The 26,420-nt window shown below is 44.7% G+C and overlaps 1 protein-coding gene across 7 annotated transcripts in view; it reads right to left on the bottom strand.

Moving 5' to 3' along the window:
- Positions 1–26,420, bottom strand: part of AUTS2 (activator of transcription and developmental regulator AUTS2) — a 663,646-nt gene that overhangs the window by 174,587 nt on the left and 462,639 nt on the right. The gene's annotated exons all lie outside the window — the stretch shown is intronic.

Here is a 26,420-nt window from a genome sequence, read left to right as displayed (position 1 = left end):
AAAAGTTGGTGAGAGTTATCAGAAGTTAGAGACATAAAGGACGAGCTCCTTGTCGTGGCTGTGACAACAAGAACAGAGAGAGTCCCTGCTGGGGGCCACGTGCTGGAGCCTGGCACGTTGTCCTTGCCTCAAAGAGAATACAGGATGAGCAGGAAAGGGAGATAAAGGGAGGATCACAATCCTATCTACACATGGAAACTCTGGCATGGAGAGATGCCATTCTTTGCCCAATATCACAAAGCTGTTCTGCATCAAAATCAAGTGGTGCACCTAATTCTCCAAAGTCCCAGTTAAGTGCCTTAATCAAAAACTGCTTCAGGGCCTAGAGAGAATTGTCCTGTATATTAATTATCCTTTACATTTGAAGAGTTGTTAGGAAAGCGTTCTTTTCACTCCTAGGCCAGCTTCCAAAGGGTCCCACTTAATAAAACATTCAGAACTTCACCAGGGATTTCTGGCCAATTTTGTTACCACCTTTGATTCTATTTGTGTTCTCCCATAATTGCTCTAGCTCATGAGAAAAGGACATGTTTCTTTTATTTATACAGCTGATTCTGTACAGATTTAGTCTCCACATCTCAGGGAATTTGGTGACACTATAACACCGAATCAACGTCCTGCTCTCACCAGCCCCACTCACACTCAAACTGCCAGTTTAAAATGTCTGATCACAGATGTGATCTGATAACAAACAGGAACTATTTAACCATTCCCAAATACAAAGATGATATTATTACACTTCTCCAAGGACTTTGGGTCCCCAGTTTTACTGCTCAGACTGCAGATCTGCAGGTTTGACCCCTGTGCAGCGACCTCCTTCCAACTCTGGATATTCTCTGATTCTATGATCAGGAATGATTTTGCTCACAGGAGAAAACCACACATAGCAGTACCCATGTACATGTCTGTAACAATCATTTTCACACCTTAAAACCTCAGACTGTCCCTTGCCTTCACAGCTCCTGCTCACCTGGCTGTGACAGGAATGGCACAGGTAACAAACATCAACTCCAGAGTGTCACAAAGGGCAGGAGCTGCCCTGGCTCCTTCCCCACCTCTGAAGTTGCCCCTATTGAAAGGTATTGAATACAATGACTCGGTAATTCCCACTATATCCCTTTTTTTATAATTCTTGCCTACCTTGCTTTTCACTGAAATTATTTACTGAAAGAAAAACACAAAGGCCCCTCCCTTTGCAAAGGTTGGGTCTTTGCTCAAGCCCACAGATTTTAACCTCATAAATATTCCCAGCTATAAGATCTTATTAAGAAGGTATGTCTCCCAAGAGCATAAAACCATCAAGCTGTAAATTTTATTTAATTTCCCATGAGATTTCCTAGCCTCATACATATAATTAGAGTGCAGTATAGAGCACTTTTTGTGTTTTGTCAATAAATCACTAGGGAACAATCAACGTTTAAGAGGACAAGCTTTAATGATTTTTCAGACCCCTAAGCAATCATGCCTGCTACAGTGGCAAGCTGGTCTTTAACTTTCTCTAACTAGGATTGTGGACTGTAATGTTAGAGAAGGTCCCAAACACTTAATCCTATTAGACTCTGCAGCCCAGACAATCATAGCTTATACCCCGGGGACATATTGATTTTGATTTGGTTGACAGATAAGACCAGCCAAGCTACTGTAGGCTATGCTTTATTAAGTGTTTACAAATTAAATATCTTAAGGTCTGTAACAAGCACAACTCTGCGGCACAACCAGCTGCAGGTTGGCAATTACCTGTGCAGCTGGACAGAGGAGGAGTCTCCATCAGAGCACATCTGGCAGCAGCAGCAGCAGTGTGGTGTGGTCCAGAGGCTCAGCAGGACACACAGAGCTCTGATCTCCACTGCACCACAGCCTCTGGGGAACCCAGATCTTCCTGAAACACTTGTGGCAAAATATCTCAAGGAATGCCTCTGCCAGGAGGAACCCATCAGGGAGTGTGTCAGTGTTGAGCCATGACAAAGGCTCTGTCATGTTTTTAGAAATCCCCCGTTCACCTCGCTTGTTTTGTCCTCTCTGTGCTTTATTCTAACTCACAAACTGAGCATCATTTCCATGCTGCTGCCACAGCCTGGATTTCCTCTGTCTCACTCAGCCTACCTGGCTTCTCTGGGAAGCTCCCCCTGCACAGCACAGACAGAGACAAACCATTCTTTCACCTGCAGAATGTCTCTGACTTTTGGAAAAACAATCCTTTAATGTGTTACCAAAAAAAAAAATCAGAATATATATATATATATTGGAGATGATTTAGAGAAAAAATGCATACAATCAAATTCTTTCTTGCATGCAAACCATAAAATAACTTTTACACCTGGGAGAGCTGAATGAGTATATTCCTGATTTGGCATTATTTTACCCTTGACTTTGCACTGATGTCAATGACAGAAGGAGAAAAATAACTGCAGAGAATTGGATGCAAAGAATTCATAAATTTCCTGAAAGAAAATATCTGAAAAAGAGAAATTGCCTTCCCCAACTGCACAGTGCCTGGCAGTACACAGAACTCCTTGGGTCAACAGCCCAGGACGGCGTTTGTGTCCCCTGAATTACCCTTGTGATCTCAAGTGGAAAGCAGCTTATAGGCACTGAATGCACATTAAACACTTGAGCTTTCTGTCGTATAATTTGATAATCACACCAACTACACTATCAGGCTAGAGTCTCCCAAGTACTTTAAATATGTTAATGAAGCAAGATTTTATCTATAGTCTTATACAGCTTGCACAAATCTATAAATAGGCTTATCTCAGGGTTATTGCTGTTATAAATTAATTATGGAAATGTCAACCAAATCAGGTACATGCCAAAGGAGTAATGGGGAGAGCAGTGATTTGCAACGGAAGATTCAGATAGCGGGTGACCTGCATGAAGGGTTCACAGCCCCTGGCAGCAGTCCATGGGCTTTGGGGGAATTTAACCTTGAAGAATACACTTAAAATTGGTTTTCATATGAGTAACTGACAGTGGCTGGGGAAGTGGACTGAATTAGGGAAGAGTTATTGCAGTTTGCTGCTAGCATCTCATTCCTTAAGGCACAGTTGTTTCTTTTTGGGCACTGGGAGCTGCTGGATAAAGGGGTGGGGGTTTTCTGGGGGAGGAAAGGTGAGGGAATGCAGATGAGGGGCCTTGGTGTAAATTCCTCCCTTTACTGCACTATGCCAAAGCCATAGGACATCTAGGAATGATAAACAGTTATTTAAAAGGAAAATCCCAAGCAAATAAAACCACTGTTTTCCCACTTACACTTGAATATCTGTTTGTTTCAAGGACAACACCAAAAGTCTGTGAGTCTTGAATGTTACAAGAAATTTCAAATGTGCATCTAAGCCAAATGGCATCCTAAGAGGGATGAAAGATCTGCCAGAGCACAACAGCTACTTAAGTCCTAAATGCCATATTCCTTCTCCTATTTATTCTTTATCCAGTGCTATCAGCTGTGGACCCCAGCTCTGGATAAGTACCCTCACTACATCCACTGCCTCTCAACCTGAACAAAAAGATCACCATGCCCCAAACATCTAGAATTCAAAAAGGAAACATTCTTTATTTTCAAAAGTTAATGCATAATATCCTTTTACTTAATAAGAATAGCTTTAGATTTTTTTGCTGTTTCATTTCAGTTTTCCTTATCATTCTTATAACAGGTTGATACCATTCTTGAGGCACTGATAAAGTTTGTGTCTCACACCTGCAGCTCACCTCAGACACCTGGGACCAAGCAGACTCTCCAGGTGCTCCACAGAAATGATCAAACTGCTGAAGGATTTGCCTCTCTCAGCTGGAGGAAAACACTGCCAGGCAGGCAGAGTCTCCCACAGCTTCAGTATTTACTGAGAAAGTATCTGGGAGAAGAGGACTGAGATCCTCCAGGTAACACCCACAGTTCAAAGTGGGAAGACAAAATGCTCCAAGACCTGATTATCTCAGAGCAAAATATTCTGGATTTTCTTCCTCTTATCTCTAATGAAGACATGGATGATAAAACATGAAAGAAAGGTGAATGTTCCAAAGGACAGGAGACAGAAAGGATAAAAACATCAACAAGCCATTTATGGCCTATTTCCATCTGGGGGATTTCTCCTGAGTGCCACAGGAGCAGCATAGCCCCTGGACTCTGCTTAAACACAGATTCAGCCTGGGAACTCTGGTGAAAACAATATTTAAATGGTGTTTAGATTCCCTTTGAGCTCTCAGCACTGGGAGAGCTTCAACCACACCCCACTCCTGCCCTTGGAAGACAAAAGCTCCACACTTGGGTTTGAATCCTGCGACTGGGGCAGCTCCACAAGAGCAGGGAACATGTGAAACTCTGCACTGCAGCATCTGCTACTGCTCCTTTCCATTAAAATTAAAAGCTCCATTACAGACATTAAAATCAGATCTCTTAACTGCTTAATAGGTAGGTAATGGACTCAAATTCTCAGTGAAAAAGTCACAGCGTGAGGCAATTTTCTACAGATGAAGCTTGGCTTTAAGGATCTTGATAAAATGCTTAATATTTCCTGAGAAATAACTTAGAGATTTCTAAATATGCCTACTCATTTCACTGCCATGGGGTGCTGCACACCATCACCCCAGTCAAAACCACACAAAACCTGCAGGAAAGCTCGTGTGGTTCCTCCAGTGACAGGGTGGGATACATGAAATAAAGCAAGTGACCTCTGGTGATCTTGTGTTTTACACAGCAAATGGTCAACCTTGCACTCCACCTCTACACATTTTTTTTACCATGGAGCCCACAAATCTTTAAATAAATCTTTAAATAAATCTTTAAATAAAGCTCCAAATATCTGTGTGCTTCACAAGAGCATTGGAAGTGTGGCTCTCCAATGCAGCTCCAGTTCCTGGCAGTGCCCCAGGATTTGTGGATGACAGCATGGGAGGCAGCTTCAGACTGTGCTGTGATCACTTTCCATCACCTCCTGCCATGGATTTGTGGCACAGGTTCCACTTTTAGCTGTCCTGGCAGTGCTTTTATGGAAAGCATTTGGAGACTACTGGGTGATGCAGGACCCAGTGAGTCTGGAAATACTGGTCAAAATATCACCTCATACTCATGATCTCCCCATTTACTGCTCCTAAAATTTTAACTAGGCTGGAGTGGGCAGCCAGAGCTGTGGAGAGACTGCTGGAGCTCCATTCTCAATGACCTGGTCACAGCTACTGCTCATAAACAGCCCAGGGAGTGATCAGCAGCTCCAGGGCCAGGCCATTAGGGCTTATCCAAAACAGCCTAACGAGGACTCTGCTTACATCCTGGAATTCATAAAACTTTTGAAAGTGTTATACTGGCATTATAAAAGTGGAATGTATGTGTAGTGTATTCTAAAGATGTCTAAATGTTCACAATTTCACATGAGGCTGTGGAGAAAGCGTTTCTCCCCCTCTGTTCTGGCTTCAAACACTGTTCATGGATAATGGGCAGCAGAGGAGCACAGGCCATCAAAACAAGGGATCAGCCTGAGGTTGGGAAGAATAAACTTAATTACAAAAAAACCCCATGGACAGCACAAGGCTTATACCCAGCAGAGAGTGGAGCTTCACATTCATGATATCCAGATGCTTCCAGGGCCTGATCCAAACCCACTGAAAAGAAAGATTTCACTGGGCTTTGGATCACATTTGGAGCAGGTGCAAGTAGGGTTATGCTGTTTGGGGACATAATGAATAATTAATATTGCCACTGAAAAGGTATGTTCTTCAAACTGGGGCTTAAATGAACTGTGGGCAAAGACTTCTGAAAAGTAAAGGAGTTTTTGCATATCTCAAGGTAAGGGAGGATCACACATCCTAGTTTGGATGTGTATTTCCCTTATGGCTCCAGACTAGCAAGAAAAATGCAATGAATAAACACAAAATGTGGAAGGAGGGGAGAACCCATGCTATTGCACCACACTGAATGAGGTGACTTAAACCTGGTATTTTCCATTAAAAACACACTTTCACCATCTCTGAAAAAATACACTTCACTGCCATTTAGACCTTACCAGCAGTTCCAAAGGAATGTAGGGTTTTCTGTCTTGAAATGAAGTAAGGACTGTCCTGGAAGAGCCCAAGGATGAAGAGGCAGAGGTCAGGCAGTCTGCCTTCCAGCCTGTCCCTGAGGATGCACAGTCTCTAGACACATGGAGCGGGGCAGAAGGTCCATCTGACACTCAACAGGTTCATAAAGCCATTTTATTCCCTTTATTCCCCCAAAGCCTGTGCTGTGCTGGCCAGCCATGTTCTAATTAAGCAATGGTGGTTTCAGCACAGGCTGTTTCCTGGGGATTAATGACCAACAGAGAGGCAGTTGATGATCTGAGGCCCATTAAAGCCAGTTAGTCATTAATCCCCAGCTAGAGCCTGCATCCAAGCCATTACAGATATTATTAGACTTGGGGACAGGCTTCTTGTGTGGATGCATTTATGGGTCTGAGCACCTGATGTGGTTGTTATAAGCTGGAGCAAAGGAGGAAGCGACATTTCTGATTATGAAGGTTTAAGCCTCAGAACACCAAACTTCCTCCCCGAGTTCAGATAAGCTCCCTAATCTCCCTGCAACTAAATGACATTAACTTGAAAGGGAAAAGAAGGATTATCTATTTACAAGAGATACAAATAAATAATCAGAAATGTAAGCTTCCACTTGTCAGAGCATCACACTGTCTACCAACACTTTGTTACAGAAATGATTAAAAATACAAAAAAAAATAAAATACAAAAAGATGAGAAGAAGGAATGGCTAAAGGCCAGCAACACAAGGCAAGGGTTGCTCCCCTCTGTGCTACACACAGAGAGCAGCTGGGCTCTCCTGGAGGAGCAGTGGAGCCAGGGATGCTCCAGGAAGCAGTGCCTACATCCCAGCAGGCTGCAGGATCATCAGCATCCTCTGATGAAGCACACAAGGGATATTCCAGCTTGCTGGTCCCTCTGGGCTGCTGATCCCCTCTGTGGGATGAGGAGTTAATGAGTGCCGGGTGCTTTATGCTCACTAAAGGTTTTGGGGCAGCTTCCACCAGAAGATCAAGGGCAGTGGCAGATTCCAGCTAATCTGTGTGCCTGTACAAAGTTGGTATTATTGGTTCTACTGCTGCTAATGCCTGACAGACACAGCCCCTCTGTGCTCTGAACCACGTCCTTGTCTTGCTGCTGCCTATTAATATCCTCTGCATATGTGACACTGGAGGAGGCTGTCACTGCTTTGTCACTCACTTGCCTTTCCCTGTCACTGGAGAATATATTCTTCTCTGTTCAAATCCTAACAATAATCCAGGTTACACATTCTCCAGGCAATCCTGGCAGCTAAGTGGACCAGACAGAGCTGGAAGAGAAGGAAGAACGAGCAACCATTTTATGTCTTTGAGCATGTGTAATAAAAATATCTATTAACTCCAGCACATAGGTCAGATTTCCTTTAATTACAATATTGGAAAGAGGAGCACCTGAAAGAGCAGTGTCACACATGAGATCAGGCTCCCCTGCACGAGGAGTGTGAGGTACTACTGATTAATGAATTACTGCAGATGGAGGGACTGTTCTGATCCATTTGGCCAAATCAGCACAGGAGCAGGTAATAAGTTGCACAGGTATAAATTGCCCCCAGCACTCTGGTGTGCAGACAGGTTCACCTCACAAAAGAATACTCACAGCAGTAAAAAAAAAAAAATAAAAAAAAATCCAATTAGTGTCTAAAAATCCCAAGACATGATACTACTTGGGGAAAGAAAAAAAAAAAAAAAGGAAAAAATAAAAAGAGGGGGGAAAAAAATCCCCTCTAAGGCTTGATACCTTGACAACCAACAGGTAATATTTTGCTTTTATTGTCTACAAAGTAATGAGAAAATGAGAAGAGCTGTGAGTGCAGGTGTCTGTGTCTGAGGGAGGACTGACACCTCCTCATTTCAGGTCTCCCAGTGCTTGTTCACTGCAGTGGCAGCAGGGATGGAAAGCACTGCCAGCTGCCCTGGGCAAGGTCAGCCCCCAGTGAGCTGCTTCCCCTGCCCAGCACCACGGCTGGGGCTTCAGGGCAGAGAAAAATCCCCCACACAGCTCTGCCACAGAGGAGCAGAGTTCCCATGGGAATTTCCTCCTGGACCCTCTGAAGAACATTTCATTCCCAGTTCATTATTAATCTTCCATCTCCAGAGGAGCTGGGGTGTGCTGTGCTGCCTGCAGAACCATAATCTGCTCCTCCAAATGCTCGTGGCAGGTGATGGGGTTGTCCCCCCGTGGTCCTTCTGGATTCTCCTGGCCAGCTGCAGCTGCAGGGTGACTTGGTGCATGTGGGCATCTCCAGCACTTGGAGAGTCAGGCCCAACAGGGCTCATGATAGATCATTCCCTCCACAAAATCACATGGCAATTATTTTTTTTAAGTATCTCTGGCTTTTGCATCACAGGTACAAATCAGAGACTGCTTCCTCTCTGCTGTTCCTGTGCCACACATGGATCAGGAACCCAGCTCTGCTGGATCTCTGCCCCTCAGGCTGCACTCACTCCATCACCTTTTGTGTGACCCAAACAATCTGTTCTTCAGTGCCCTACGAGAGCTGCTGCTACATGCTCAGTACAGAGCAAAGTGGAGGGATTCCTATTTTATTCCCTTTGAGTCTAACAGAGATCGAAGCTTTCAAGAGGAAGAGACCAAAAGAGAGACAGAAAGAAGAGAGGAATTTTAAACCACCTTAGGAGATTTGGAAGTTGGCTTTTCTGTACATACCTCTAGCATAATTCACCTCGACTTCCTTCAGCTCATCAGCTGAACTGGAGGAGACTGACTCACATCCCATCAGAGACTGCAGCTCCTGCCAAGGAACAGCTCCCATCTCTGCTCTGTGGGACAGGGACAGACCCAGGGAAAGGCTGGAGATGTGTCAGGGAGGTTTAGGTTGGATTTTGGGAAAGGTTCTTTCCCCAGAGGTGCTGGCACTGCCCAGGCTCCCCAGGGAATGGGCACAGAGGCTGCCAGAGCTGCAGGAGCTGCCAGGGGTGGCCAGGTGGGATTGTTGGGGTGTCTGTGCAGGACCAGGGGCTGGGCTGGGTGATCCCTGGGGGTCTCTTCCCACCCAGGACATTTGAGGATTCTGTGAACTGAGGCCTAGGTCTGGCACAGGTTATTATTGATATCATTTAACCCCAATGCATTTCATACCCAAAAGGAAGCTCCAAAGATTTTGCTTCTGCCTATGTTTTGGATAAATCTGAACACTCTGCCCAGCCACCTGGAGCACTGGGTGTTTCTGCAGAACAATTCCCATGAGATTTTTGCCCTCATTGTTTTAGTGCACAGGACAAAAGAAAGAAACCCTGGGACAGCTTTGTGTTCCCAGCTCCCCTCCATGGAGGAAGCCCCTGTCCATGAGAGACTCACTTCTGCTGCCAAGAGAGGCTCCTGGGGGGCTGCAGGTGCCAGGGGGTGCCCCAGGTGTCACAGCAGGGATGGGGCTGTGCCTGGCTGAATCCAGGCAGTGCCAGGGAAGGGTGGCCTGACCCCAGCAGGGCAGGGGAGAAGCACATCCTGCACCTCACAGCCTCAGCCCCACCGTGGGAAGGGCTTTCCAAACACCCTGGGGAAAACCTGCACATCCACCAGGGGAACAGCCCCTTTGGAAGACAACTGTCATTAGCAGCCGAGTTTGCCTCACCTCTGCCCTTTGCAGGAGAGAAAGAAATTATCCCCAGGAGCCCCTCGGCGGAGCGGAGCCTGTGGCACATTCCACCTCATGCGTATCTTGTTTATTCTAAGTGGAGCTACAAATCTGTCGAGTGAGCATTTTGTTTTGATTAAAAATTAATAGCTGCTTTTGACCCAGGTGGATTAATTTCACTTTCACTGAGTATCAAGTTAATTGACACAAACTACTGTCAGGTGAAAGAACCAATTAACAAACTGCGAGGAGGACTCCTCTCCCCCTCCCTCCTCCTCCTCTCCCCCAAATGTTGTTTTGACTGAAGTTTTTTTTTTCCCCTTTTAACAGAAAAAAATTATCTCAGCAGAATCGAGATTAATTACTTAACAAAGAGAGGAACAAAAGGAATGGAGGGTGGGGTGCCAAGCCCAGATGCACTGGCAGGATGCTGCAGGGCTGGAAGAGGGACCCTTGTTCTCACCAAGGATTGTCAGTCAGCAGGGCTGGGAGCATGGCTGGGGCTCACTGCAGTTCAGCAGAAATCCTTGGTAAGGTCCCCAGGACAGGAGAGGAAGGGCACTGGGGCAGAGAGGGACAGGATCCATCAGGAGACAGAACAACAGGAGCAGCGTGAGCACACGCCAACCTCCCATTCCCAGGTTTTGTAGTTAAATCAGGAGTTTTCTGCAGCAATGCATTACAGACAGCTGCATGCCTGGGAAAATCCCAGTGTTCCCTATTTAATGTCTGTTAAATGTGAGGCAGCCCAGGCTGTGCAGGTTGAGCTGCAGGGATTGTGTTCCAGAGCCTGGAATGGGAAGGGCTGGCACAAGGAGCTGGGAGCAGCCACACGAGCCATGGCAGAGAACTGGACGTGTGCCTTCCGTTCCCAGGCTGTCAGCACAGCTCTGAGCAACTCAGGGGTACATTTTCTATAAGCAAAGTGACTTAGACTTCCAAATATCACTTTAAACTGCCTTGTGCCAGAGGAGGTAAATCCCTGCAGGAAGGAGGAGGCACAAAAAGCATGTTGGGTATGCAACTCCATTAAAATCAAAACTAGCTGGGCTGTCTGATTTGCTTATGCCCTTCTAAAAATCCCATAGGAAACTTATTTATATCTCCAGGCATCCAAATGCCATCTGAAAAACCTCATCCTTCAGAATTCATGTGATTTGGACACCTCAACATTGTATGTCTATCATGAAAATTAAATATAGTCTCCTAGATTGTCTGGGTTTAAAAATCCATTCCAAGCTGCTAATACTGTGGCTAAAGTTTTGTTATAGAAGTTGCTTAACTAGGCAAATATTTTCAGTTATATATTTTTTCCCCTTTACTTACAGAACTCCTAGCACTTCATTTATCCTCCTGAGACTGTTCAAATCATTCTTTTACATCCTTAGCCACTATTCTACCCCAGGGACCAGCTACAAGCTTTTGCCATTATTAATTTTTTATTCAAAGAAACAACTAGAAAACCTGTAGGGGGTGGGAGAGGAGAGAGAAAACAGGACACAGATTTTGCCCAGACCACCTCAACTGGCCTCCTCCTTCACTGGGACCTCATATTCTTTCTTGCACCTCTCCCAGCCTTTCCCAAATGCTGTTTTTATTGATAAATGATGGTAATGATGGGCACTAGTGCAGTTTTGGTCTCTGCAAAGGGAAAGCACCGACTGTGAGCTCCTCACATACACAGATCTTGAATTTATATACAGACACAATGAGAGGGCTAAAAGAAATATCTAAATAAAGGTGTGAAATACCTACAACAGAGACAGAAAGGGTTTGCAAAAAGCTGAAATGGGAGCGTGCAAACGTTCCCCTGCCCAGAGGGGGCCGGGCTGCCCCCTCTTTTTGTAGCACCATCAATTCATTAGCAGAGCTGTGCCTGAAAACCCTGCCACTGCACCACGTGTGTCCACTCATTACCTGTGGGCCTCCAGTGATCATCTGCTGGTGAAGGACTACAAGCATACCTGGCTGCTCTGACAGACAGAGAACCAAGGGAAAATGAAAGGAGGAAATTGCAATTCAATTCAGTGCATATGGAGAATAAAGAGCCATCGTTTCATATGCGCTGGCTTATCCTTCCCTTTGGTTTATGTTAAAAAATATACAGTATTAGCTGCCCTTTCCTCTGGGGAAATGAGCAGCACAGGTAATGGAAACCAATAAAGAACTGTCCTGTGTTACTGCAATCTATCTACATTTAGGTGATTCCTGTTCTGTCCCACATCTGACCAAGGGGGAAAAGCACTTGTTCAAACGAAACCAGGTGACAAATCCTCCCAATCATTTCTTCCCTTCACGTCTTCACAATCAGAACTCTGAGCTGAAAAGCCACAAAGATATCCCAGCATTGAGCACCTCAGCACTCCTGGGAAATGTTTAACGTAAGGTAACAAACCCACAAAGGATCCCACGTTTCTGAGAGGACATCAGATGAGATCTGGCTGGCTACTGAATATTAAAAGAGACACAGAAACCCCCCTGCAGATGAATTTGCCATAGCATAACCCTTCTCATGGCAGACCAGAGTGGTTACACTCCCATTACCTTCCTTTAGACTTTTAAACTACAAGTGATTCATGTTAGAATGTGCAAAAAGAGGTAAGATGCTGGATTTGTTAGGAGCAAGACCAGGAGAGATTTGCTCTGCCAGGGAGAAGTGCAGTTCATGAGATGGATTGCAGGTTTTACTTCCCTGCCCATCACAGCCCTGTTAACTGTCCTGACACCTGAGCAAGGGCACTGAGATAACTTTTTATCCCAGATATAAAAATGGGGCAAGAACAAACATGCTCAGGTTTTCAATCAGGTCTCAGCCAGGCAGTCTGGCAGTGTGACCTGAACTGTGACTGTCCAAGGGACACAAATGACACAGCCCTGGCAAGTCAAATTTCAGGAGCTCCTCCACTGACTGCAAATTAAAGGAAAGGGTCAACTTCATTTAGCACTGACTTCTGTCTTCATTTCATGCTCAGAGGATGCACTCAGGCTAGAGCCTTAGCTGATGCAAATCAAGAAAGCTCAGTAGCAATCAGTGTTGGGCTGATTTATAACAACTGCAAGTCTAGCCCCTTACAAGGTCAATATTAGCAAAAGAAAGAAGGGGATGTGAGGGCACTTACTGTGGATTTTAAAGCAAGACACTCCACACTGGGGGAAGAGCATCTTACATGAGAATCTTTCATTATGCTTTTATGGTGGTGGGAATCTGTAACTAATTAAAGTAACTAATTAAAGAGCTCTTCAAAATGTGCTTTATCTTGAATTCCCTTTTTCCTGCTTCACTGTTTCATTGTTCTTCATGTCCTTAGAAATTTATCCAAGTCCTGTAGGCAGCCATCAGTTAAATAACCCTATGGTGGGTTTATTGCTCAGCATTTTGCTGGGGCCTTCTGCCTCTAAGTCTCTTACAAACATGAATTTGTGTTTCTGTGCTTGTGAAAATTTGCTTAGGGGTTTTATTACACAGTGATTCCTGAAAAAAAAGGTGAAATAAAGTATCTGTCACTATACCTAGTTCTCAATTGGTACTGAAATTAATTATTTCCACCCCTCTCAATTATTTGCCAACTTTACTGAAATCCAGAAAAGTGCAGTAGCTGGTCATTATCTAAAAGAGAAAAAAAAAAGGCTTTAACAACATCTACAGACAAGCATGAATGCCTCCTGCTAGAGGAATGTCTTCCTAACTAGTCCTGATATTTCAGGTAAGTGGAATCACTTGCCTAATTACCTGTGGCCTGGAATCTTTCTCTGCTGCTGAGTCCTGAGTAAGCAGTTACATGAAAAAGCCCTGAAGTTCTCAAATGAGAATCCCTAGGAAGCCTCATTTGATTGATTTCCTTCACTTGGCTGGCAGAGGTAAAACTCCCTGGTGTGACACAGAGAAATCAGTGCTGATCCACAATCCTGACCAGCAGATTCCAGCCTGGAGGGCACAGGCAATATTCCTTCCTCAGCACCCACCTGCCACAGCCCTCCCTGCTCAGAACACAACTGAACAGTTCAACATGTGGAAGGAGTTTGTTTGTTTTACAGCACGAGGTCTGGAGATGAGGTTGAAGCCAAAGCCCAGGTTACTTTATGTGCATTTTTCCTGGGTGTGCAGACTACAGTTTACAGTGATGAGAAATCTGAGATGAAAAGAACGTGGAAAACACAGAAATTACTACAGCTTGTATTTTGCTTTTATGTTGTATCCCAGCTTTTCAAATTTAAAAAACAAACAAAAAAGGCCCAACCACTACAACAGTTCTTTGCTATTCTTTTTGTAGTTACTGGCAGTGGCAGAAGTATGAGATCACACTTTTAAAATTGTTCTCCCTCACCTGGAAGCAGATTGGCACCTTTGCCATTGCAGAGATCCTCTTCCTGTTAATAAAAAGGCAATTTCTTTGGGTAACAAAGCCATGGACTTCTGGCAGTAAGCCAGGAAGCTTAAAGAGAAACCTTGAATTCTGCAAACATAATAGACAAGGGACTCAGCTTAAGAAAAGATTTCATCTATCAACTAACAAGAGGCTGGGGTCATGAAGTAGGGTATTCTTTATACTTGAGAGACTGAGCTAAAAGTCTTAAAAATGTACAAGGAAATGCTGGCTGGAATGTTCTCACTGTGTAACAGGCTGAGGCTTCCAGGAGGCTTATCATTCCTCCTGACAGTCTGACAGGACTGTGTAATACAGAAGTTTAGCAGTGTGGGCAGGTTAAATTATACCAGGCAGGAGAAATCATTTCAATGTGAATCCAAGCGTTTACTCTTGTCCACTTCCAGCTCCAGCTTGTTATTCTCTGCAGCCCACAGCTTCATGTTTTTAGCAGAAAAGCTTCATTTTGAAGTGGATGTTATACAGGGGGTGCTTTGGTTCTAGGACTTGCTCTTTTCTCACAAAACATCCTTAACACACCACTTAAGTGTGACTTGGTTCCTGCTCATCTAGTAATTTTCTATGTGTATTCCTATGTATTATTCTATGTATTCTATGCATTACTCTTTAATGTATTTAGCTAGTATGGCAGATATTGTGGTAAACAGATTATATGTTGAGCAATATGGTTCTGGGAAGTTTTGACTAAACCTTAGTGAATTTTTGTAGAGAAAATAGTCGTATGAATAAGAATGAACTTCCAGAAAAGCGTGCCATTCCTGTGTGAAAAAGGGCAGAGTAAAGAGCATTTTCAGCTTTATTCCTACTGGAAAAACACACAACAGTGCTCAGCTCGGCCCCCTCAGCTATTTCATGGAGTCACAGAGGGGACTCTGATTTTTCTCCCTGTCCCAGAAGTGCAAAGCATCAGCTTTCCTGCTTTTCCAGAGAATGGCACACAGCCATTGCCCCTAAATCCCAAATTCAGGAAGGAAACCTGTCCCTACACCACCTGTGCTTAGAGAAACCCCTAAAGAAATGTGTCCCCAGAGCAGCAGCTGGAGCTAGAGGGTCTTTAAGGTCCCTTCCAATTCAAACCACTCTGTTTTCCCCAGAGCCTGGAAAGCAGGGTGACCCCTATCCCCAATGGTATTTTTTTGTGTCATTAGCACTTTAGAATAAGTGGGCACTAATTATTGGTAAATTACAATAAAATTTACACTGAATTACATGCAGCATCTGCATTAGTAGCCAATGAGTCCATTCTGATTAATGTTACCACAGCAAGTAGCAGGGAGTGTGTAATGATTTGCTACAGCAGCTCACTGAAAGCTCTTTAGTCAGGTTTCCCATTAACAAAAACAAGCATTAAATTACCTAAAGACAATCATTAATTTAAATAAGTATTTTATAACCGTACATATAAATCAGGCACAGAAAAGAAACAGAGCAAATTCCCCAGTTGTCACATCAGCCAAACCCCCAGGAATGCACAGTGCCAAGTGGTGACCTCTCATTTTCCTGCCCCAGGACCCCCAGAAATCACAGGCTGGGTGAAGAATCGCAGATTCAGGGATCCCACTGTGGATTTTAAGGGGGTGAATCCTACAAGGCACCAGTCCTGCGTGTCAGACCCCTGGGCAAGAACCCCCAGCAGCCCTGGGGAGGCTCAGTGAGTAAAGCTGACAGGTGATGAGAGAGAGAAGCATCAGAGGATCCTGAAGATCTCTGGCACCAGGGTCCACTGCTGGTCTTTAGAATGTTCTGGAGAACATCCTGACCCTCACACAACCTGTCCCTTTGGCACTCAGTGCACTGTCCCATTCCTTATCCCTCTGCTCTGGACTGCCTGACACCTCTCCCCATCTCCTCTCCTCTCCTCATCATGATTTTGCACAACCAACCAACAAAAAAAAAAACCTCTAAGTGCATGAACAGGAATCCCCAGCAGTGTCCTGGCATCACATAAAACTGCCATCAGAAACCAAGTTCCCTAACTGAGGTTACTTGCAAACATTTGGCATGTACCATCCAAAATTCACCTCTATCCTCCTTCCCAGACTCTGGCAGGGAATTTATTCTCAGTGGGCAGCTCAGAGCCAATAAAGCAGCCATCTATCAGCCCCTGAAACAAACTGTACCACCCATGTGTTGGCAGAAGTTCACAGTATGAAAATGTTTCATGTCTTACCCATTCCTAGAACCCTTTCTCTGAGATTATTATAGACTATCACTCATTCTTCACTTTGTCTAGGACCTGCTAAATGTTTCTCTATAAATTCATCACTTGCACATTCAGAGCCATGCATGAAGTGCTCAGTTTTTCCCTGAAAGTAAGGAATTTGATATGATACATAAGTCACCATAAACTCCACAGGATTAAGTGAGTTATTGCATCTTACAGGACAACTGGTTCCTACAAATAATACCCTGGAAAATGACATTATCGCTCAGTGATTTGGTTCAATCTGATTGCTACAGTTAATGTAATAACGTAACTCAATTAGGATGCTTTTGTTATGAATGAACAACCTTGTTTAATATTGTCTGCCTGTCCAGAGTCAGCTGGAATGGGATGTTGATGCAGCCTGCAAAGCCCAGAAATTCAGTAGTGCATTTTCTGGAGAGAGATCAGCATGAATTAGAAAGCCCAGGCAATTTTTAAAGACACAAAGGTCTTCTTGGTGTTTCCTACTAAAAGAAAATTACAAACCAGGCATCTTTTTAATGCCTTCCAGTGAATCCAGACTTTTCACAAGAGGTCACAGGAAGGCTTGAAAGAGTCAGTGCACACAGGCTGCCCCTCATTTCCAAAGCAAAGCACGTCAGGTTCACCTAAAGCCAATTCTTCCACGTTCCCAGCTCCCCAGCAGCTCCCAGCAGCCACATCGTGGTGTGCTCACACTGGGAGCCTGGGACAGCCAGCCTGGCATCAAACTTGTTCTGAGCTTTTCCTGTTTTCCTGTGTGGAAAGGAATCCTCTCATCCTCTCTCATCCTTCTGAGATGCTTCATGGAGTTCTCCATCAGCACCAGCCAGGGTCAGGCACACTTGCACATCTGCTTTTGTAAAAGCTCCCTGACTCTCAGAACATCTCTGCCTCCTCTACCCCCACAACCATCTCCTTCCAGCAAAGAACCAGGGGCTCACTGGAGGCTGACAGAGCAGGCAGATTTGGAAGAGGGGATTCCCTTGGCTGGCAATGCCAGGAGGAAGGAGGGAGGAAGAGGCTTTGCCAAGCCTGCCCTGGGTGACAGAAGATGAAAGGCCAGAATGAATTTTACTCTGCTGGTACCTGCAGGCCCAGCACTAATTCAAACCTCGTGCTGTTCTCCTCACCTCTGCCGTGTTTGGGGAATTTCTGGAATCCAAGAGACACAGTAGCTGTGTTATAGCCCTGCCAGGCCCACAATACCCTGCCTGAGCCACATGGAGAGAAGTATTTAGAGAACCAGCACAGTCCTTGCTGGAATCCTTCTCAATTCATCGGTGCATGCATTTAATTTCCTGTCTCCTTGTTTTCAGCCTGTCCTTGGATATGTTTGTGAGAAACCTGAGACAGTTACATGTGTTGTGGCCTCCAAGACTATTAAAGCCATGAAATAATTGCCATAACTTTGTTCTATATTTTTTTTTCTTCTCTCTCTAAAGAAACCTCCAAAGAAATGTCTCACCTTCTCAGTTCTCAATCCCAAGCCTTTTTCTTTTCAAGCAGAAGTGAGAACAGACATTCCAGAATGGGGAGCATGCCTCATACATGATTATAAAACCTGATTTGTTATGAAAAACAGATGTTACTCAAGAGCATAAAGTGTATATGAATATTATGCTTGAATAACATATAGTCCTTAAAGAACACTTTGTATAACCTAGATATGGCCAAACTCCAAGATGCACAGACTGAATTTGTGTCTGTCTCCACACACACAGATCATACCTGCCCACTCATCAATCCCATTAACACACCTCCAAAGCTCAGATCTGACCAGCAGCAGCTCCACGGGGGTGTGCTGAGCACAAGAATTGGGGCAGCACCTCTCAGGACACAGATTTCCTTTCAGGACATCTCATCTTTCTTTTGTGTGGAAGGTGTACAGACACTTGTGCAAAACAACAGACACAACTTCTCAACCTCCTAAGAGATCTCAGTTCAAACATTCTGAGTTAAGTTTAAAATCCTCATCTTCCAGGACAGAGAGAGCACGTGGGCACATGCTCTGTGTGCAGACACAGACACACACATCTTCCCTGAGCTGAAATCACAACTTGCTACGTGCAGGATCAGAAAACCACTCTGTGATTTCATTCACTCTGCGCCAGTGGCAACTGAAAGTGAAATCCTGCCTGGCATTCCCACGTACACCCTTCATGGAACCACTTTGATAAAAGTTTTGCTGCATATGAAAAGGAAGATGTAACACTATAAAGTGAACAAGGAAAACTATCTATCATTTGGAATGTCTTTCTTACTGTGATCTAAGCTGCTGGGAAGGCTTTAGGAATTTGCATGTTATCCTCAGAGATGTCTGAAAGTGTCTCTTCTGTTTCTGTACAGCACTGAGCACATCTCCAGCTTTAATCTTTAATCTCTTCCTCTCTCCTCCCCTACTGAGAATCAAATCCTACAATCCAGGCTCAGGTAAAACTCTTGGGCATAATAAAGTTTGGCTCCGAGTGTTGCAATTAAGATGGGAATATTTATTGTCAGGAATGTGTTATACCAAAAAAACCCAGCAAATCAGTATCACATCCTGAAACTCAGCCCTGGATCACAGAAACAGAAAGATTTGGGCTGGAAGGGACCTTAAAGCTCATCCCATCCATGGGCAGGGACACCTTCCACTATCCCAGGCTGCTCCAAGCCCCAGTGGAGTACACCTCGGATGGCAGGATTGAACAGGGAAAGCTGGGAATTCAGGGGTGCCCTGGAGCTGGAATGGGATGATCTCTAAGGTCCCTTCCAACACCCACCATTCCATGACTCTGAGCCCAGACAATCTTCCCCCGACAAGCCCGTGAGCCGCTCACCCCAACCCCCTCTTCTCATCTCACAGTGAATACAAATGCAATTAAACACTTTAAAAGAGAAAACAAAAAAGCTAAAGAAACAAAACTGAAGTTTTTCCATTCTTCCTCCATCTGCTAATTCACAGAACAACAGAATGGGGATAGAGGAGACCGACTTGGAGGATTTCAAACACACACAATCCCTGTTTACCTTACACAAACACGCTCTATAATGATGTACCTTTTGCCTGAAATTATTATAGATTATTAGTGCTGATGTGGGGAGGAGAGCTTGTGGGCAGCATGGATGTGTGTTGTAGATATTTATAAAACCACCAGGAGGCTGCAATAAAATTATCATGGGGTATATATTATGCTTCTTCAAGAAGCATTTAAAACCACTATTATGTTCAACCTCTCCCCCAAGTTTCCTCAGCACACATTTCTCTGTATAGCTATACCTCTAATTTGGAATGTCAATATATATAAACAGACACATTGCAAATAATGTACATCTACATAAACAGATATGTTCAATGAAAGCAACGTCTATGATTTTCATAGCAGGCATGTGTAGACACGAAAACACATGCTGCAAAATAATATACATGCAGATAAATTATGGCTGGCATTCTAAGGTCCTGTACAAGTACAGTAATTGCTTATATAAAAATAACAAGAAATTAAAATGCTGGGCATAGGTGGGTCCTGCTACAGGTGTAAATATGACTCTGGCCATATGCACAGAGCACAGAATCAAGTGCAACACGAGCATACACTCGTAACATCAGCATTTGCTGCATTTGCATATTCCATATTGGTTATGCATCATGCTCCGTGCCTGTTACACATTTAACACGTCCCATTCCACAGCCCTGCATGCTTTCTGCTACCAGTTCGAATTTTCATGCAATGGTTTTATTTTTATCCCCTGCAAATGACACTTTTTAGGCCCTGAGCAGTGTCTCAAGACGCTGATGTGACGGCGCCGGGGACCCTCGGAGGGGCATCTGTGCCAACCTGCCCTGGCTCTGCAGCCATTCCGCACTGCCAGGAGCTGGGCCCCAGCCCTGGGGAGAGCAAAACCTGCTTGGGCCATTGACATTGAGCATCCTTGGTGCAGGGAGTCAGGACCTGGGGGTATCCATCACTGCGGCTGCCTGCAGGCAGGCTGGAGCCAAGGAACTTGCCCGAGCAGCTAGTAAAATTTTAATGCACTCTGTAGTGTGGTCATGTCATACTCAGTTATGGCAAATAATCCCAGATGCCTGCAGAGGTAAAATGGAGCTGTAATGTGCTTGCCTCCTAACCCGAGCTGACAGCAATGATGTACGACTACCATTAGCGGAAAATATCACTTCAACTAACCCATGATCCAGCTCCGCTAAGGGTCACATTATCCATGAGGAACAAATTACACTCCCAAAGTAAATACAAATTTTCTACACGAAATGGGTACAAAAAAAAAAAAATAAAATAAAATAGAGGGGGAGGGAAGCAAGGGAGAGGGCAGGAGCCCACGTTCCTGTGCCAGCGGTGACAAAGGACCGGCCCCACCCGCGAGCACTGCCAAACGCAGCATCCTTCACTGCAGCATCCTTCACCGCAGCATCCCTCACCGCATCCTTCACCGCATCCTTCACCGCATCCTTCACCGCATCCTTCACCGCAGCATCCTTCACCGCAGCATCCCTCACCGCAGCATCCCTCACCGCATCCTTCACCGCAGCATCCCTCACCGCATCCTTCACCGCATCCTTCACCGCATCCTTCACCGCAGCATCCCTCACCGCATCCTTCACCGCATCCTTCACCGCATCCTTCACCGCAGCATCCCTCACCGCATCCTTCACCGCATCCTTCACCGCATCCTTCACCGCAGCATCCTTCACCGCAGCATCCTTCACCGCAGCATCCCTCACCGCATCCTTCACCGCATCCTTCACCGCAGCATCCTTCACCGCATCCTTCACCGCATCCTTCACCGCAAACAGCTCCGCTCGCTTTACTGACTGCAGGGGCCTCTGTGCCCCACCGCAAATGAATAAAAAGGAGCCTTATCTCCCCTCCTAATGGGCCTTAAACAGTAAGGAATAGCTGCTGATTGCCGGAGCATCACTAGCAGGGGGAGGCTGGGTGATCTTTCACCCCTGGGGCAAGTTTAAGGTGCTGCGTTTTCCAGAGTTAAAAAGACAACACCTGTACAAATACTCAGTGTAAATCGCCCTTGTGGGAAACATCCCAGCTCTGCAGAAATAGTTTTTGGAGTAATGCTGAGGAATGATTTCTCTAATCCTACCCTTAGCCAAAATAAATACATGCCAAGCAGTAAGACAGCAGTATCCCACGACCTGAAGTAATTGATTAAAATTGGGTTCTCAGCCACTGTTTCCCTTGGTTTGCCAAAGGTGGTGGCTGGTGCCCACCATCCCAGGAGTTCCAGCTGCCTCGTGAGCAGTGCTTTGCCCTTCTGGAGCACTCTGGCAGCCCAAGCTGTCCCCCAGAGCCCAGAGATGTGATGTGGGGAGGGCAGGGTCCCCAGCAGCCCCCATGAAAGCCCATATTGCCCCAGAGCCCCTCCAGGATCCTCAGGGCTTTCCAACACCACAGCAGCTCTTCCCCAGGGGTTCCTTGCTGTTCCCATGGAGAAACACCAATGTCTCACAGCACCTAAGGACACACAGCAACTTCTTTCTTTTTACTATTAGACAGGGGATGACACACTTTACATTTTGAAGTTTTCCTCTGAAAACCACCCCCAATCTTCCTATACCTGCACCTATGGCTGAAAAGGGTGAAGAATGGGATAAAAAAACCACCCCAACTCTCTTCAAAGAGAAAAATATTCTTTCAAAGAGAAAAATAATGAAGCAACGTGGTCCTACCAGCACAGGCTCCTTGGCAAGCACAACACCCACCCATCCTCATTCCAGTGGGATTCAAGAGCCTCCTAAATGGATCAGGTTCTCCTGAGATAAACACAGGACTACCATCAATAGTGATGTTTTTTTCAGGCTGCACATCCCATCAAAGCCCAGCCAGAAGCAGCCCTGCTCTGTGTACACTGCAAAGCAGCTTCCCTGATCAATGAAGTATTTTCTTAAGAAGTGAAAAATCACTAAAGTGCCTCAGATTGAGCCTTTAATTTTAAAATTAAACAGAGTGCTGAGAGGAGATGGCGGAGACGGAGAATAAAACAGGACCTCATTTCTTACCTCATCTTTAGCACCTGACTTCCTTATCAGAGCTCTTTGTATGTCATTTCCAAACAAGATTTCCTTTGATTTCCAGAAGACAAACTTTGTGTTTGCACTTATGTTTTTAATATTGTATTAATTACCATGGGTATAATTTTAAAGATTGTATCGAGATATCAAAAGATAATACAGTTGCACTTAAATTTGTCAGCTGTGCAATAGCTTGCTCTAATTTTAGATTATCAGCTCTGGAGACCTGCTCAAAGAGTAAGACTGACAGACTTTTTAATGGAGAAAATCAGAGTTCCCCTGGGATCCATACTTTTTTCTGATTCAGTAAGAAATCCCAGTGGCACTTGCTGAAAGGATCCCAGGATGGAAAATGACAACTCTGTAAGAATTAGCGCTTCTCACTCTGATGCAGTTCTTCCAAATGTACTCTCCCTCCACAGACCCAGCACAGAGCCTGCTACCTCTTCAGGCTTTTCAGCAACAGGAGGGTGAAATGTCTGCTTTGAGTGCTCCAGTCCAGTCCTGTGTGTCAAACTGAAGTGAAGGAGCATGAGTCTGTATAAATAGACAAATTATCCACCCAAAATATGTCATTTAAAATTGAGATGCTGACACAGCCTTAGCTACAGCACCGCTAAGCAGGGGCTGCATCATCGTTTCAATTAAATATCCTTGTTTCTTCTTCCCCAGAAGCCTCTGGAGAAAGGTCTGGTTTGAGGGCAGCCACAGATAGAAAGTGACTCCAATTAAAGGCTGGAGGCACAGCCATCACCTAACAGAGATCAGCTATCAGCCGTCATTTACACAGCCACAGAGGCACGGAGCAAGGCAGGGAAAAGGACCAGGCTGAGCCACTGCCATTCCCACTGCCATTCCACTGCTATTCCCACTGCCATTCCACTGCCATTCCATTCCCACTGCCATTCCCACTGCCATTCCATTCCCACTGCCATTCCCACTTCCATTCCACTGCCATCCCTCACCATCTCACTGCCATTCCACTGCCATTCCATTCCCAGTGCCATTCCACTGCCATTCCCCTGCCATTCCCACTGCACCCCTTCTCATTTCACTGCCATTCCCAGTGCCATTCCATTCCCACTGCCATTCCCACTACCATCCCACTGCCATTCCATTCCCACTGCCATTCCCAGTGCCATTCCCAGTGCCATTCCCACTGCCACCCCTCACCATCCCACTGCCATCCTGCTGCTCCTCACCATCCCAGCTCCTTCCCCTTCCATCATTCTGCTGCTCACAGTGGCCCACCCAGGCAAGCTTGGAGCAGCTCATCCTTCAGCCCCTCCACCTGTCACACACCTTTCCTGATTCTCATGTCCCATATCTCATCAGAGGCTCTGGTCTATCTTTCTGGATTCCAGGTTTTGTTAATTCTAGCAGAAATATGTACCTATATGCATTACTTCTACCTCTTGTGCATCTCCTATGGAGGATCAGTGGGGGTTCGCCCTCAAAAATCCTAAATGAAGCAAAATTGCTTCCTTTGCATTTTCTGAAGAGCGAGTACAAAATGGCTCTGCAGCAATTAACCCTACATTCTGTACACTACAGGCTATGGAAATCTGCAAGAGACAGTCCTAAGGAAAAACAGATCTCTTCCCAGAAACATTTCAGGCCAAGCTGTGTCTGGTGGGAGGGACATGACTCCACAATCCTCAGAACACACTGAGCGAGGTCCAACCAAGAGCAATTTGTCAATTCACTGCTAGAACAGCTCCACAGCTGGAGGCCAATATCATCATGATCTAAGGCATTTGGGTAAAGGATCTTCAAACCTCTAATCCTGCTGAGCACCCCCAGCTCTCCTGGATATTAATGAAAACTGAGGATGTTGGGCACTATTGATGAAATCCCTTGGACAGGACCCACCATCCTCACCTCTCCCACTGCAGAGTGCTCGCAGGAACTTTTTGTCCTAAAGATGTTATTTCATTTAAAGCAGGAATTCAAAAATCTTCTGGGCCCTATTGAAAGAGATCTAAAAGATCCTGCCTGTCTGAAGAAAAGAAGTTTCTGCTTGTCAGTTAAACAAAGGAATAACGCACAGCCTCCTTTATAGTGTGTACTTTACCTGTCATCCAACAGCCCATTATCACGTCACGGCAGAGTGCACTTTTCTGCAGGTCACTTTGTTTAAAATGACATGGATAATGCACATGTCAGCGAGCTGACAGTCCCCACCGTCCTTCAGAGATAAAACCCAGCCACCAGCGCCTGTTCTTATCTGGGGTACATGCCTTGGTCTATCATCTAAGTCAGGCAGAACATGATTTCTCCAGAGAGCACTTTTTTCATTTCCTGATTTTAAGAAAATCAAATAAGCACCATTTGTCTTCATCTGAATATGCTTGACCTGCTCAAATGATGATGTCTCGCATTTTATAACAGGCTACATATGCTGAATTCAAATTAACAGCAGAACAAGGCCCTTGGATCTTTGCCTGGGCTGCCAGCTCAGCCTGAATAAATATACCAGGGTGAGCAGTGATCTCTCAGAACTGGGCCTGAGCTGTAGAGCTCAAAGATGGGTCTGGTTCTGACATTTGGAAAGCACTGAATTTTTAGGGATATTTGGGTCTCCACTTAATCTCATTCCATTAAGGGGAAGACAAAATACAGAGCACGGAGATGAAATACACATCTAGATTTTAAATCCTGCTCACGTAAGTACTGGGATATTCTGTGGGAGGTACAGTGTTGAGTCTCCCTTGTAACTGTGCTGTGGAAACCATCCTGAACCAGCATCCCTCCTCCATCCCCAAAAGCTGCCTCTGCCTTTTTACACAGGAGTGCTGCAAGAGAAGAATTCAGTGAAAACAGGCAGAGGTTCAGCTCCATAAATGCTGCAGTGACAGGAAATTACACTTTTGGTTCTGGGCGCCATAAACATAGAAGCTGAAATTCAGTTTATCATCTTCCTCTGCATAAGGAACATCCTGAAAATGAATAATCACTTCACAGGATGGAATGTAATGGTAATGCATTAAAAATTCATATTGAAAAGTGCAGGTTAATATTCTGTGCAAAAACCCAACAAAACCTCCCCTTTCTGTTGTCACACTGATTAACTCCAGTGATTAGTTCCCTTATGCAAGGAAAATCATTGCATTTCAAAGTAAACAGCAGTTCTTTAACATAGTTAGCAAATTATTAAGAAACATGAGGAAAAAAATCCTCTATTTGGGAAAAGAGCTGAAGGGCAAAGCTTTGGAAGTTATATACAGAATGGTTTGAGAATTTCCTTGGCTTCCTGTTACACAAACCCTGTAGAAAACTGATTAAATTCATGGAAGGTGATTTTTGTACTCATTGTTTCCCCCTGGATTTTACAGCATATTTGCACTTGGCTGTTGGATAAGCTGCACACCAGCGTGGTCATCCCTCCTCTTCTGCCTCAGAGCTGGTTAACAGAACCACTCATGAAACTCTAACCAGTTCAACATTATTATAAGAACAACATTTTCTGACATTATTTTACCCTCCCCTGACTTCCACTCCCCAATTTATGCGGGGAAAGAAGAGGCAAAAGTGATTACATTATCAAAACATCCCTTAAGGCTCAACACACAAATAAAAATCACAAAATGCAACCTGGAAATAAAGAAATTAGACCAATTTTTCTGGGATGATTATTTCAGTTTTGCCAAAGAAAAATGGTTAGTCTGTTCACGACATAAAATAATGGATAAAAATATTCATCAGTATGGATACCAGTTCTTCATTACTATTTGTCTTCTGAACAATAAGCAGCATCAGAGACCATTTCCTGACTCTTTCAGCATTAATTTTCCCCCCTTTCCCACACAGAAACCCAAAATCACGGAGATAGTGATCAGCAAGTTGTGTTACTTGACTTCATGTACAGTTTCCAAATGTTATTTCTAAAAGGTACATAAAGCAACCAGAACACTTCAGGTGGAATTTGGAGGCCCTTGCTTGCAGAGAAGCACAGCAGGCACTAACAGGGGTTAAATAACTGTGAGGAAGTGCAAATGTGAGGGTCACCAACAGATGCTGTTACATCTTCCAAGGGGAAGTGTAGCCATGGAAAGGGTTGGTAGTGAGACTGGCATTCATGAACAACCCACACAGACCTTGGCATCAATATGCTTAAAGATGAATTGTGCAGCCTCCAAAATATTCATTAGAATTCTCTTTCCTTGGAGGTCTATTCCAAAATTAAAT

The sequence above is a fragment of the Pseudopodoces humilis genome, chromosome 23, assembly GCF_049639895.1.
Source record: "Pseudopodoces humilis isolate 2021_Gansu_Grassland_sample_001 chromosome 23, ASM4963989v1, whole genome shotgun sequence".
Taxonomy (NCBI): Eukaryota; Metazoa; Chordata; class Aves; order Passeriformes; family Paridae; genus Pseudopodoces; species Pseudopodoces humilis.
Note: the sequence above shows the minus strand (reverse complement) of the source record. Positions and strands in the feature narration are given on the sequence as shown.